General features: G+C 41.8%; 1 pseudogene; it reads left to right on the forward strand.

The window, feature by feature from the left end:
- The first annotated feature begins 13,039 nt into the window (after nt 1–13,039).
- On the forward strand, nt 13,040–13,235 carry LOC130884369 (putative 60S ribosomal protein L39-like 5; annotated as a pseudogene).
- Nucleotides 13,236–13,583: the final 348 nt, after the last annotated feature.

Consider the following 13,583-nt stretch of genomic DNA (forward strand, 5'->3'; position numbering starts at 1 on the left):
AGGCTGGGTTTTGAGGAAGCTCCTCTACGGTTCCAAAGGGCAGCCAGAATCCACCTATGAATCAGCCACTTCCGGGCCCTGTTCCAAGGAGGAGGAACCCGTATGGGATGCTGTCAGAGGCATGGGTCCAGCTCCCCCCACTCCCCCCCCCCCCCCGCCGCGGCCCCCTCCCAACCACCGCCCCCTAAGAGCAGCTGGAAATTTATCTGTTTCCCACATTTGACTGCACCATGGTATTTTGTTTGAACAACGGTTTCTGTGGCTAAAAAGCAAAACATTAATTCTCGAAAGGATAATAAATTGTAAAAATCAAGAACCCCTATTTCCTTCTACTTCTCTGTCATGGAGAAAGTGTGACAATAAAATAAATTATAAGCAGCCATTGCCGGGCGGTGGTGGCGCACGCCTTTAATCCCAGCACTTGGGAGGCAGAGGCAGGTGGATCTCTGTGAGTTCGAGACCAGCCTGGTCTACAAGAGCTAGTTCCAGGACAGGCTCCAAAACCACAGAGAAACCCTGTCTCGAAAAACTTAAAAAAAAAAAAAAAAAAAAAAAAAAGCAGCCATTACAAGGGAAGAAGAGTGAAGGGAGGCTTCTCTTGAAATGGAAAAGAAATGCAAGTCCGAAATGAACTCGAGGACAGGCAAGCCTGTGGGGGAAGTTCAGGTGTCTGCAATTCCAGAAGCCTCTTAGATAACCTTATCCTCTGAGACCCCGTTGCCCGTCTGAGCAGGAGTTACCGATACCGCAAATGAAAAGAAAAGTTCAAGTTTTGATAAAATTTATGCCACAAAGGCACAAATTAGGGACCTTTTCCTGGCTCTCGATATCCAGTATTAAGTCAATGAGAGGAAGTCAGTCTAAACGAAGTACAGAGGCTTAAAATAATGAGGTCATCAAAGAGGGAGACGGCCACAAAGGCAGCCATGCTGTAATTTTTTTTCATGGAAAATTATATAAAATACTTGAAATATTTTAATTGGGATGGTTTAAGTACCTCAGTGAAGGTATATAAGAAAGAAGAAATACAAAAAGTTGGATAGCCTTATTAAATCAAGGTAAGTTGCCGTTTAAAACCAGTATTCTCTCTTCCCTGCACCACACACACACACTCAATAAGGCTTTAGCATTCCTTTGATTAGGAGCTCCCGAATAACCACTAGGTCCCTGGAAAAAGGAAACCTGACTAGCAGTGGCCATGCTTTTGACAGCTGTGCGTTCTGAGTGAGCACAAGGCTGATGTGTGTCATCAGTGTCCAGGGAACAGATGGAGAGGGGAATGAGCCTGGCTGTGAGGAAGACAGAGGTGGCTGTCAAAGGTTCTGAAAACAGGAAGCTCCGGTTGGTGTGATGTGTGCCTAGGATTATAGCACTAGGTGGTCATTGCGGCCACTTCCTTCCATTCCTCACTCCAACTGAATAAATAAGAAACCAGAGGAGGATGAGCCCTCCATAAAACTCTCACAAAAGTATGTTGTGATTTCAGTTGCCATGCGTGTGCACCTTGCTCTGGAATTCTTAACAAAGGATAAAAAGTATCCTGTCAGAGAAGAGCTGACATGAAGCTCTTCCTTTTGGGAAAAACAAGAACCAAAAACTAGTACAAAAAAAAAAAAAAAAAAAAAAAAAAAAAAAAAAAAAAAAAAACCAAGAAGCAAAACACACCCAGCTGGAGAGCAAACAGCGCCATGACTTGACTTCAGGGGTCTTCTGTGATGATGACTTTTAAACTCTTGAAGGACAGGAACTATGTAACTCACAGTTTATAACACCCAACAGCAAGTACAGGACCTTTCGTTTGAAATAAATTATGAAGAGAGACATAAAAATGCAAGGAATGCTTGCATTGCTTCCAAGGACTTTAAAAAAAAAGTTGCTATACTTTATCTAATAAACACATACAATTATATTAAAAAAATAAATGGAAGTCAGAGTTAAAAGTTCTCCAGCCCTATGTGCATAGTATAATGATATGTGGAGATGACATGTAGTCTCCATCTATCCTAAGCACATCTTCCTATCATTTATCCACTAATTCTTAACAGCCAGGTTATAAACTAACTAAACTAGAGCTTTGCTTGGTGACGTAAAAGCAGAGAAATACAGAAGCTCAGGTGCTGGCTCACCTTCTTCTCTTCATCTCAGACTGACTGGAAAGTCTTTCTTGAACCACTGGGACATTCACAGAGCTCACTGAGAACCACTATCCAGTGTTTATAATGTTATATAGTATATGAAACAGATGGAACAGTTAGTACAAATGAAGTGATGCTCACCCGTAGCAACCACTCACTCCTTAATGTCGTCAGCACACCCATTTATTCCTCTGTCAGTTATCTGTGTACTATCTGTGTAGACTTGCTTGCTCCAAAGCTATCTACTCCTTGCTTCAAGTTTTATTTGGAGAAGAAGAATTTCCCTTTAAAAAGAAAAAAAGAGAGGTAATAATAAAAGCAGTTAAGTTTAATAACTGAACCTGTAATCCCAGCTACTCCAGAAGTTTTGGCAGAAGGATTACAGATTGAGATTAGTCTGAACTATATAACAAGCTCAAGACCCACAGATTTAGCAAACTGACAGATTTAGCAAGACTTTGTTTCAGAGATAAAAATAAAGAAGGTTTGAGGGGGTCTCTCAGTGGCAGGGTACTTGTCAAGTAGACAGCAAAACTCTGGGGTTAATACCCAATCTCACACACACACACACACACACACACACACACACACTACAGAGGGGGTGAGGAGACAGATGTGGTGAGTGAGATCTGACTTAAAACTGAAGACTAGTCTTCCCTGCAGGTTCGCTGCCCTGACCTGTGCACACTGTTGTGTAACTCCATCCCGATCACGATAAAGTCCCTTCTGACCTTTAACACACAGATTTCCCGTTTGTGATGCTCATATGAACAAAGAACGTATGGTTTCAACTTTTGTGTCTGGCTGCAACCAATGTGAGTGATTTTCCCGTGTGTTTGTGTGTTATCAGCTTCTTTTCATTGCTGACTGGAGATGACGTTTGCTTTTATTTTTCTTACTTCAAAGGTCATCTGGCAGCTACACCTCTTGCCTACTCACTCTTCATCTTGGCATAATTCATAATCAGGATTGAACAATGGACAAAACCTTAACCACCACAGAGATCACTGTTAATATCTTAGGGGCTGGCAGTGGTCACACATGATTGTAGGGAGAACCCTGGAGGCAGAAACTCTTGCTGTCCTGCCCTCCAGCCTAGTGGTTCATCCATTGCCCATCACTGTTAAAGATACATTCTGATAGAACCTATTACCCCTCCTTCCCTTAGCAAATCACACGGAAGTCTTCTTGTCTGTGATGAGGCTGCATGAATTCCTCCCTTCTCCAGGGTAGATCTGACCCTGTTCGTCCTCTCTCAGATCCACACTCATCTTTGGTATTCTCACAAACTGATGTTTTTTGTCCTTTCCTGTCAAGCGTGTCTTCTGCTTCTTCCCCCTCATCTATCTGGTCCTCTTTGAAATACCTCTTCTGTCAAGGGAAATACAAGGAAACCCACAGACTCAACTAACCCGGACTCATAGGAGCTCACTGAGACTGAGCTAATAACCAGGGAGCCTGCATGGGACTGACCTAGAGCCTCTGCATATATGTGACAATTGTGTAGCTTGGTCTTCTGTGGGACTCCTAACAGTGGGAGCAGGGACTGTCCTTGATGCTTCTGTTGACTTTTGGGACCCTATTCCTCCTGTTGGGTCACCTTGTCCAGTCTTAATATGGGGTTAGTCTTACTGCAACTTGATGTGCCATATTTTTTTGATATCCATGGGAGGCCTGACCTTTTCTGAATAGAAATGGAGGAAGAGAGGATGGGGGGCAGAGGAGAGAGGAGGACTGGGAGGAGAGGAGGAAGAGGAAATTGTGGAATGATATGTAAAATAAGTATTTTTTTTTAATTACAAAGAAATCTCTCTTTTAATGCAACATATTGGTTAATGACACTTTCCTGGGTAGCCGTGTCCAATATGTCTCCACAATTCTTCTCAGATTTCTTTGTCTTTTATTTTTAATACTTTTGAGATTATAATTATATTTCTTCCTCTTCCATGTCTTCTCTCCAAAGCTCTCATGTACACCCAACCCCTGCTACCTTTCAAATTCGTGACCACTTTTTAAAAAATGTTGTTATTTTGTGTATGTGTGTGTGTGTTCTAAATACATAAATACAACATACCCAGTCCTTATGTTACTTGCATTTATGTTTTGCAGGCTGGCTCTTGGGTTTTGGATAAACATTGGTGTGCTCCTCCATGAGAAAGGCTGCTGTTTTCACTGCTGCTCCCAGCACGTACTAACTCTCTCAGGGTGAAGCATTGTGAACTTTTCCTCCCCAGATTAGCGCGCCTATTGATGTCACGTTGTACAGGTCATGTTTCGGCAGACATGTTGGTGCAGAAACCAGGAGATTAAAAAGGGACCATTGCAGGCAGAATGCAGGAGAAATAGGATAGCAGGGTACCAGTGATCTGAAGGAGGAAATGGGAAAAATGAAGATCCTCTAGTTAGGAAACAGGAAGGAGATAATTATAGGAGAAGAAAGGGGATGGATAAAATATCAGCAAGGATGCCTGAAAAAAATCATAAGGAATCATGCTATTAACTATCTACCAAAAATACCTATAATACAAATAAATCAATAAATAAACATGCATGTAGTTTAAATGCAATTCTTCTATCTGGGCTGACAATGCAATCAAGACAATCTAACCATCACCCAGAAAGAGAAGCCTTCTTTTAAGTTGTTGGCCAGGGTTGTCCATGACATTCCCAAAACATTACAGACTGTTTCCATTATTCTTTGTTGCCCCTAGGAGGTGGAGGGTAAGTCGGTACTACTGCAGACACCATGCACTTTGTACACAGGGCCCAGAGGACCTGAGCTGGAACTAACCTGAAAACTTCCTTCCTGAGAACAAGTTTTCATGAGACGGAAGTCTCTAGGTAAGCATATGGAGGGGAAAACAGCCCGCAGTTCTCAGCCTTCTGATTTCCATGCGCGGAATGTACCGTTGTTCCGCATATTCTTCTACAGCTTTCCTACTCTTTCCTCTGCTCTTTCACCAGCAGCAGCCCGGCTCTGTGCCTAGATTGATTCTTTTTGCTACATGGCTTTGCTTCTCAACATCCAGCTTATTGGAATTGCAAAACTGTAAGTACATCTGATGGTATCACATTAGTCATAATGACAAACATGTACGTAACATGTACTGAGGTTCATGCACCATTTTAAGCGTTTTATGCAAGCAGATTCACTCAATTGTATTAATCACTTCTTTCACAGATGAGGAAGGTAAAGCAATAAGCAAATTGCCTAAGGTTCTAGGGTTCCTTACTCATAAAACTCACCGAGTCTGGCTGCAGAGTCTTTGTTACAAACTCCTTGCTTCCGACGATAAAAATGGTTCATGGGTACAGGATATAGTAGAGAAAGCCAACTGAACATGTTTGTGATAAATTTTTAGAAAAAAAAAATGGATATGTAACAGGCATGGGAGTTTATCTGGCAAAGGACCCTGGAAGGAAATGGAAGATAGAAAGAATTCCAAAGGCTTTAAAGCATCTTCTTACATGTAAATAACAGAAGGGGACAGAATGAGTCCTTCAACCACTGTGGCAAGGATGAATTACTGATGGAAACACGCTGACTCATCTACAGAGGAGGATATTTGGGGGTACTCCAGAACAATTACTTAGACCAAGTTGATTTTTATACATGAGAGTATAACGACAGTCTATACATTATAAAAATTGAAAATGCTAGTTCATTGCTCTCTATCATTCATCAAATGAGGTGAGCTAAATGGATAAAGTAATTGATTTGGCAGAAATTAAGCCACATGTAATTTCTTCAAGAACATAGATAGCAGTTAATTATTTTCTGTATCATATTCACGTTTCAATACCAGAGCTGCTGCGTTTGTATGGAATGTGCAGTGGGAATAAAAGCTGATGGATGCTTGCAGCTGGTTGGGAAGCAACAACTAGCCAGGGGTTGTTTAATGATTACTGTGACAGGAGTTGGTGTCTTTCAAGTTGTCCTTTGTTCTGTTTTGTTGAGATAGGATTTCCCTGTAGCTCTGGCTGGCCTGAGACCAGGCTGGCCTCAGACTCAAGGAGAGTCGCTTGCCCCTGCCTACCGAGTACAGGAAGGCTGGAGTTAAAGGTGTGCGCCACTAACTCTGCCAGACTCCATTCAAGAAATAAATAAATAATAAAAATGAATAGAAAGTGCCATTCCAACTTTCCAATAAGGAAACTGAGCCCCGAAGCTATGGTGTAACATATCACTGAGGCATAGATAGTGGCGTAACTGGCGCTCGAGGGATGAATTACTGGCAGGCAAAGAGAGCAAGAGCGGATTACTGCGGCGGGAGCCACAGCCAAAATCAGAGCCGGAGGGGTGCCAAAGGGCCGTGCGGAGACCACCCTTAGCAGAGTGTTTGCTTCACAAGCTTGAGGATCTGGGTTCAATCTGAAAGCACCCTTGTGTGCTACTGAGCTGGAGACAGGAGGATGCCGGGACCCACTGCCAGGCACTCTGGCCCTCTTGGTGTGTTCTAGGCCCTGTCTCGAAAGAGATGGGCAGTGTTTTTGAGGCTAACAACCATGATCGCACCCCCCACATCACAAGCAAACACATTCATATACACATACATGTACACGCATACTATGTGTTTAGGCTGTATCTCTATGTAGAGGCAGTTATGATATAATTGTTAACTAAAGGCATCACAGAGCCGTGAGATGCTTCATTCAAAGTTACTATGATGTAATTCTGCTTTTTCTTCCACATACTTTTTGTGGTGAGGCCTGGATTTCGCATGAAAAGGTCATTGGTTGGTTATTACACTGTCCACAAGCTCACTAGGTGTAAATAATGCTAAATATTTTTATTATCTATGTATTGAATATTGTTCTAATTCATCTAATCTTATTTTATTATGAAATTACGCTAAAAGCTGTTGCACAGAAGCTGACTCGCTTGGAGTAAACTATCTGTTTGCGTCCCATTGCAAGGCAATCACTTCAGGCCCTCCTCACGGTCGCACCTTAATCTATTGCTTTGTATTCTTTGACTTTCGCCTTAATTTTATCCAGCTGAGACCCATATCTCATGACATACCTCCAATATGTAGTCACTTTTCTCAAGTTAGTATATTTTGAAAGTTAGGAATGATATTTTACCTATGTGCATGGTTCACAACTTTTTTGACGGGTTAATAACAAACAATATTAATATGAATAAATACTTCTGATAGGCCATTTGGAAGAATGTGTAGTTTCGTTTATAGCCAGATAAATATATTTCTAGAAATTTTTATGTAAAAGAGGTGATGTCCACTGAAATTCAAAGTTGGTTGAAACAATAAGGATCAAATTGACACAAAAGCCAACATGTGAGGTTTCTGTACAGACAGGAAAACAGGCAGATGTCACTGTGTGGTTGCGAGTTTGGATTCTTGGTTTCATCTTACAGTCCCACCTGGTCAGTAGTCGTGAAACCTTTTGGTTGATTGATAGTCAATAAATGTCTTCTCTCCCAGCTTTATTCAAAACCTAGCACAAATATTGACAATGATTAGCCCTGAAGAGTGAGCAGAGCATTGTGGTGAGACCTTGGTTCACATTCTTGAAGAGGTCTGGTGATGCACTATCTTAGGGGCACTAACTCTATTTTATTGTTCAGAATCTGGTAGAAATAAGTTCTGACACAACAGATTTGGAAACTTGGGTACTTTCACCATTGCAGTCACCGATCTGTCTGAATTCATCAATCCTATACACATTGTGTTTCTTCTTGGAAGTGGAAATATATGGTCATTGGTGGTTATTTGACAATTATGGTTTTAACACTACAGAAAGAAACCCCGCATTATGGATAGTTCAAGGAAGCTTAAACAGAGAAGAAGTACAAGAACTCACAGTCAGTGACAATAAATGGAAATGTTATATTGTCAAAATATTTTTTCTTTTCCTTAACTTGCATTGATTTTGTTTTCAATTGTTTCTGTTTTAGAGCACAGAATACAAAGATGGCCAGAATTGTGGTTCCTATCGAATTCTTTGAAGGTAAACTGTCAAGCTTGTTTTATAATTCTTTAAATCTAAGATAACCTTGCTTATAAAATGGAACACTGATTTGGTGTGTCACTAGGAAGAAAAACTACTAGCAATCAAGTACATGGCCCTTCCATATGAGAAATACTTCTATTTCAGAGAAGTTAGATCAAAAAACCATGACTTGGAACTAGTAAAAGATGAGAGTTTTTTCCTAATCATTTATCATATCAAAATCTTTCAAAGACAACTACATACTATGTAATAGAAAAAGTCGGGAAATCTGCTCATCTTGCGGGGGGGTTATGAGTTCATTTTACAATTGCCCAATGGGATAGGTCATTGATTCTGTACGCTCAAAATCGAAGGGATCCTTACACCCTCTTCCCATCAGTCACAACAAATTTCAAAGTAAAGAAAATGCTCACTTCTTACAGGTGGTAGTTGAGGTGTTCCTTGACAGTTTTGTATAGAACAAAAAGAAAGAATCCCAATACACATTCAGAATAAATTGCCAATGAAGGTACTGAAGAGGAAGGTCTGGAGATCAACAAATAGTTGAAGTCTCAGGATGATAATGAGATTATCTAAGAGAGTACCAGGGTTTTCTTGTCCTCAGCAGCTCCATTTGAGTTCACTGAACCACAACATGAAAAATCTCCTCATGCTGAATGAAGGCCAAGAAATGGAAGCTTTATTCCAAAGAGGTTACTGGGTTTAAGCAGGCTAGGAAATCTCAATACTACTAGAGGAAGCTGAGGGAAGCAAAAGCAAACTAACAAAAAGAAAGAAAAAAAAGGGGGGGTTCTGAAATCACTCACTCCCGCGAGTGAGCTAAGTCTATCTCCCTTAACTTTAGCGATGGATACAAATGTGCCAGAATTTGCTCACACGTTCCTGTTCTGGTTGGTTAGTCACGATGTCGTACAGGAGATGAAACCAGAAGCAATCAGCCAGAGAATCTTTTACTAGTTTTTTTTTACCATCCAGGGATGAATGAGGCCACCCACCAGGACTTTCAAAAATCTCCAAAAACTATCTTACCACAGTGTCTCAAGAAAAAAAAAAAAAATCCAAAGTTTAAAGAGAGTATGGAGATCCTATCAATATCCCAACATTCTCCTATCTGCACGCCTGTTACAAGGGGAAAAAGACACCTAAAAGTGACATCTGTTCTCATATGTACAGTCCACTGACCCTCTATAGACCTATCTTATTAAGAAACCTAAAAAGTTGCCCCTAAATTGTGATTTTTTTGTCTACTTTTAGTCTCATTAATATTGTGCCTTCTTTAAAAGGAGAATAGAATAAAGGAAAGATGTATAGGACTGATGTCTGCTTGGCAGTCCACAGAAGCAACTCAGCACAGTGAGATCAGATTCAAGTGCGCCAAACTTCAGGAAGCTGAAATCAGTGAAGCCAAACTGGGGGTGGAGTGTGGGCAGGGTGGGCCGTATTTAAATTTAATTCCAATGGAACATAGGAATCTACAAAAAGGACAAAGATGTGTGCACTTACTCATTCAAATAATCTTAAGCTATTGTAATTTCAAATATGTGTGGACTTTATATGCATGACTTTACAATTTTTGATAGATTTCAGGAAACTGATTCAGCTCTGGGCCTCGGGGCTTGCCAGCACATGGGAATGCAGTCCCTAGCTCAGTGGGTTCTCCACGGGGGCCGGACAGCTGCTGCACTTGAAAGGCTTTACATTGTGCCTTTCTCACTGTGGCCCTGGGGACTGAGGGAGGGCTCCTCAGCCTGCTCAGCCTTTATTGCTGCTCAGTGTACCTTCCTTTACCAAAGGCAGAAAACTCTCCACGCCCAAAGTGAGTTTCCCCCCTTTGCTTCCCACTTTGCAATAATCAAATTAAGTCTACTACGTCCCCACGTAAAGAATCTGGCTAGAACATAAATTTTCCTCCTAGGTGTGAAGTGACTCTTTGTGAGTCACATTGGATGAAAAGGACAACAGTCCTTGCCATTTCCTAATGGTAAGCCTCCTAGGAAATATTTGTGCAGGTCGACCTGAAACTGGCCTGGCGCTCTGAAACAGAGCGGTCATGGAGCTTATTCCACACGAGAGCCATACCCTTCGTCTTGAAACACCCAAGACTCCCCTATACACACACTTTCACCTTCTCGCTGTCTTTGAGTGCGGTCCTTGTCACCCCACTTATCACAAAGGTTCTGCTGTCAAAGACTCTTACAATTACAGGCGGGTGGGTTTTATATTTGTCACACATCGGTCCTCTGTCGGGCACTTCCTCAGAGCTTTTGTTTCTCTAGTCCTCTCAAGCCTGAGATGTACCTGTTTAATACCACACGTTTTAAAGACCTAGGGTCCAGTGATGTTCAAGACATTGTTCCTAGGATATTTTCAAGTGGAAAAATTACATTTTGGACTGGATTTCATGGATAGTTTAGGCTATTTTCGTATCTAATATGAAATACGAATGAAATATTTCATTTCTAAAGAAGCACGCTGATCGTGGTATTGTCAGCTAGCATTTTCTTTCCCTTTATCAAGGCATGCTTCAGCGGAATTTTTCTCAGAGGTCTAAGGTCTTTGGATGGTCAGAAGAAAATCTTGTGTGGGAGGGAGGGATAGAAACAGAGCTGGGAGAAGGAGAGAGAGAGGAAGAGAGAAGGAAAGAAGGAAGGAGGAATGGGGGAGACATGTTCACTGACATATACAAGAGAGCAGTCCCACCCTGGGGTGCAAGAGGTCTCTAAAGCAGGCGTCTCAGCTGTTTTTCCCTTTGCAGTTTGATTAGACACTGGTTAGTCCTTCAGCTCTCCCAAAGTGCCTGTGCTTAGGCTTCACTAAAGCAAATTGTTCAAATGTTGATTGTGTTTCTCTGGATGTGGGCTGGCAATTTCAGCCTTCCTCGTAAACGCGTGCCTCGGAGGCTGGTGGTCACTGACAGCACATTGGATAGCAAAGGTATAGAGACTATAGATGCGAAAATGGTAGGCAGAGTCCACTTTCTAGGACAGGTTTTTATTCAAAGGCATCCTCTTGCAGACTTCCTTAGCTAGAGGAAGCCTTTGGTGTTGAGGGATTTGCATGAGTCGCCCTGTTGACAGAAGGACTTGCTTTGATCACTCTTGCATGATCTTGGGATCCATTTGTTTCTTTTCTTTCTAGATGTGCCAAAACCTGCCAGCAACAGATAGAAAGGGAGAATTTCTACACCTACGCTCTAATAACTGTACCCTGCCTTTAGCAAACCAGGAACCCTGACTTATTAGGTATAAGTGATTGCAGCTCATTCTTAACAGACTTACTGAAAACTTTTTGGTCAAATGTTTATTAGAAACCTAGGTTTCTAATAGGGTTTTATTCTAATAAGGTTCATTAGAAACCTGCTTTTGTTTTGTTTTGTTATGGTGTAGTTTTTTTTTCTTTTTTTTTTTTTTTAGTATAGCTGTGGTGTTAAAGTTGAAAAAAATATTTGTATACACTCTTTTGCATATGAAGTTTTATCATCATAGCATACAGGAAAGATAATTGAGTAAAAATTGCTTATCAGTAGTGGCATGAGAGTTGACTTCAAATAACAGCTTTATATTTTATTTTGTTTGTGTCATCATGTGTTCTGTGGGGGAGGGTGTGCGGCACGTGTGCACACATGTGTGCACATGCCATGATGCACATGCGCAGGTTAGAGAACAACTAGTAGGGGTTGTTTTTCTCCTTCCACCAAGTGGGTTCCAGGGATCCAGCTCAGGTTGTGAGTCTTCAGCCTTTTCACTGGCCTGAAAAATAAACACAGTATTAAATATGTAGTGCACAGTCGTTAGCACAGGTAACCAGATGAAAATTGTGTCTTCCTTGACTGTGACCAGCTGGGATTTTCACCTTGCTATCTATGCTGGTGGGTGGAGCAACACTTCTCCTCAAGGTCTTTCTGAAGTCCAGAGCCCAAGTGTCTGGAAATGTGCTACACTCGTGGTTTGCCCTTCCATTAGTCCTGTCAGGTGCTAAGCACACTGTAGGGATTACTCCTTTTGTAGTAAGTACACTCCAGGTAAATGTGACATGTGGAAGAGAAGAAGCCAGAGGAAGGAGTCTGCCCTAATGTCTGTTCAGGTGAGTAAGGGGAGTTACGATGGGCTGGGAGTTAGCACAACCTGGTGGAAAGTGTGTTTCAAATTCTGAGTCTCTTAAGCTGTGTGGTGCTAGGATCTGAGTGGATGATAGGTTAGTGGCTTAATACAAAGAATCTAGAAATAAATTTAAGTGACTAAAAGAATTTGGAGTATAAAAGAGGAATCTAATCCAGACGAAAAGAAAATGCACGTGATGAAATAAATGATTGGATCAATGGAGGATACCTTTTAGCAAATGTAAACTTATAATAGGCCAAAAATTTAAATGTCTGAAAAAATACATAGACTTTCAGAGAAAGCAACAGAGAAATAATCAGTAATTTTGGTATAAAGGTAAATCATGGTGGGGGATGGGAGAGGTAGTTCAGCAATTCGAAGCACTTTCAGCTCTTGCAGAGGACCCAAATTCTCTTCGCAAGACCCATATGGGGCAGCTCACCCATAACACCAGCTTTAGGGGATCTAACGTCCTCTCCTGCCCTCTGTGGGTATCTACATTAGAGTGCACGTAGACACACCCGCGTGCATGCGCATGGGTGCATGGGTGCATGCGCGTGCACACACACACACACAGACACACACACGGAAAGAGGAGAGAGAGGGAGAACTTAAACTAAACTTTTTAAAAACTGAATCAGTCGCCAGGCGGTGGTGGCGCACACCTTTAATCCCAGCACTGGGGAGGCAGAGGCAGGTGGATCTCTGGGAGTTCGAGGCCAGCCTGGTCTACAAGAGCTAGTTCCAGGACAGGCTCCAGAGCTACAGAGAAACCCTGTCTCGGAAAAAAAAAAAAAAAAAAAAAAAACTGAATCGGTCATCTTCTCTTTCATGAACCACTGTGTACCACCCACTACTCGGTTTCTCGCCATATCTTCTCATAAGACTTTCCAGATCAGGCAGTTCCTGGCCCAGAAATAAAAGCAAAATAGTTCTGCCTGCCCAGTGGGTTCAGATGAAAACTGGTAACCAAATCAGGTACAAGTCGATGAGAAGACACTGGATGAGAATCAAGCTGGGCCTGTAAGGGTTCACATACAGCTTGTGACTAAGGGTTTACGCTGAAGCATGGTCATCTATCTGATAAGTTGCAGCTGAGCATCTTCAAGTTCTGGAGATGTTGAAATGTTTTAACTTAAACTCAACCATGTTTCTATGGAGATCTTATTGGCTATTTTCCATTCCATTGGTGTAAGAGCAGACAGGAGAGGGTTTCAGAACCAGCAATGTGTGCCACTCCAGTCCTCTGGCCTTTGGTACAGGAGAGCCTGGAAAAATGGTTGCAAGGCTGTGTGTGGAAAGCTGTCATCTCCTTTTTATACATCTTCAGAGAATGCTATGAGCTGATTGGTTTGTTCAATAATAAAATGTAGAC

Source organism: Chionomys nivalis, chromosome 11 (assembly GCF_950005125.1).
Source record: "Chionomys nivalis chromosome 11, mChiNiv1.1, whole genome shotgun sequence".
Classification (NCBI taxonomy): domain Eukaryota; kingdom Metazoa; phylum Chordata; class Mammalia; order Rodentia; family Cricetidae; genus Chionomys; species Chionomys nivalis.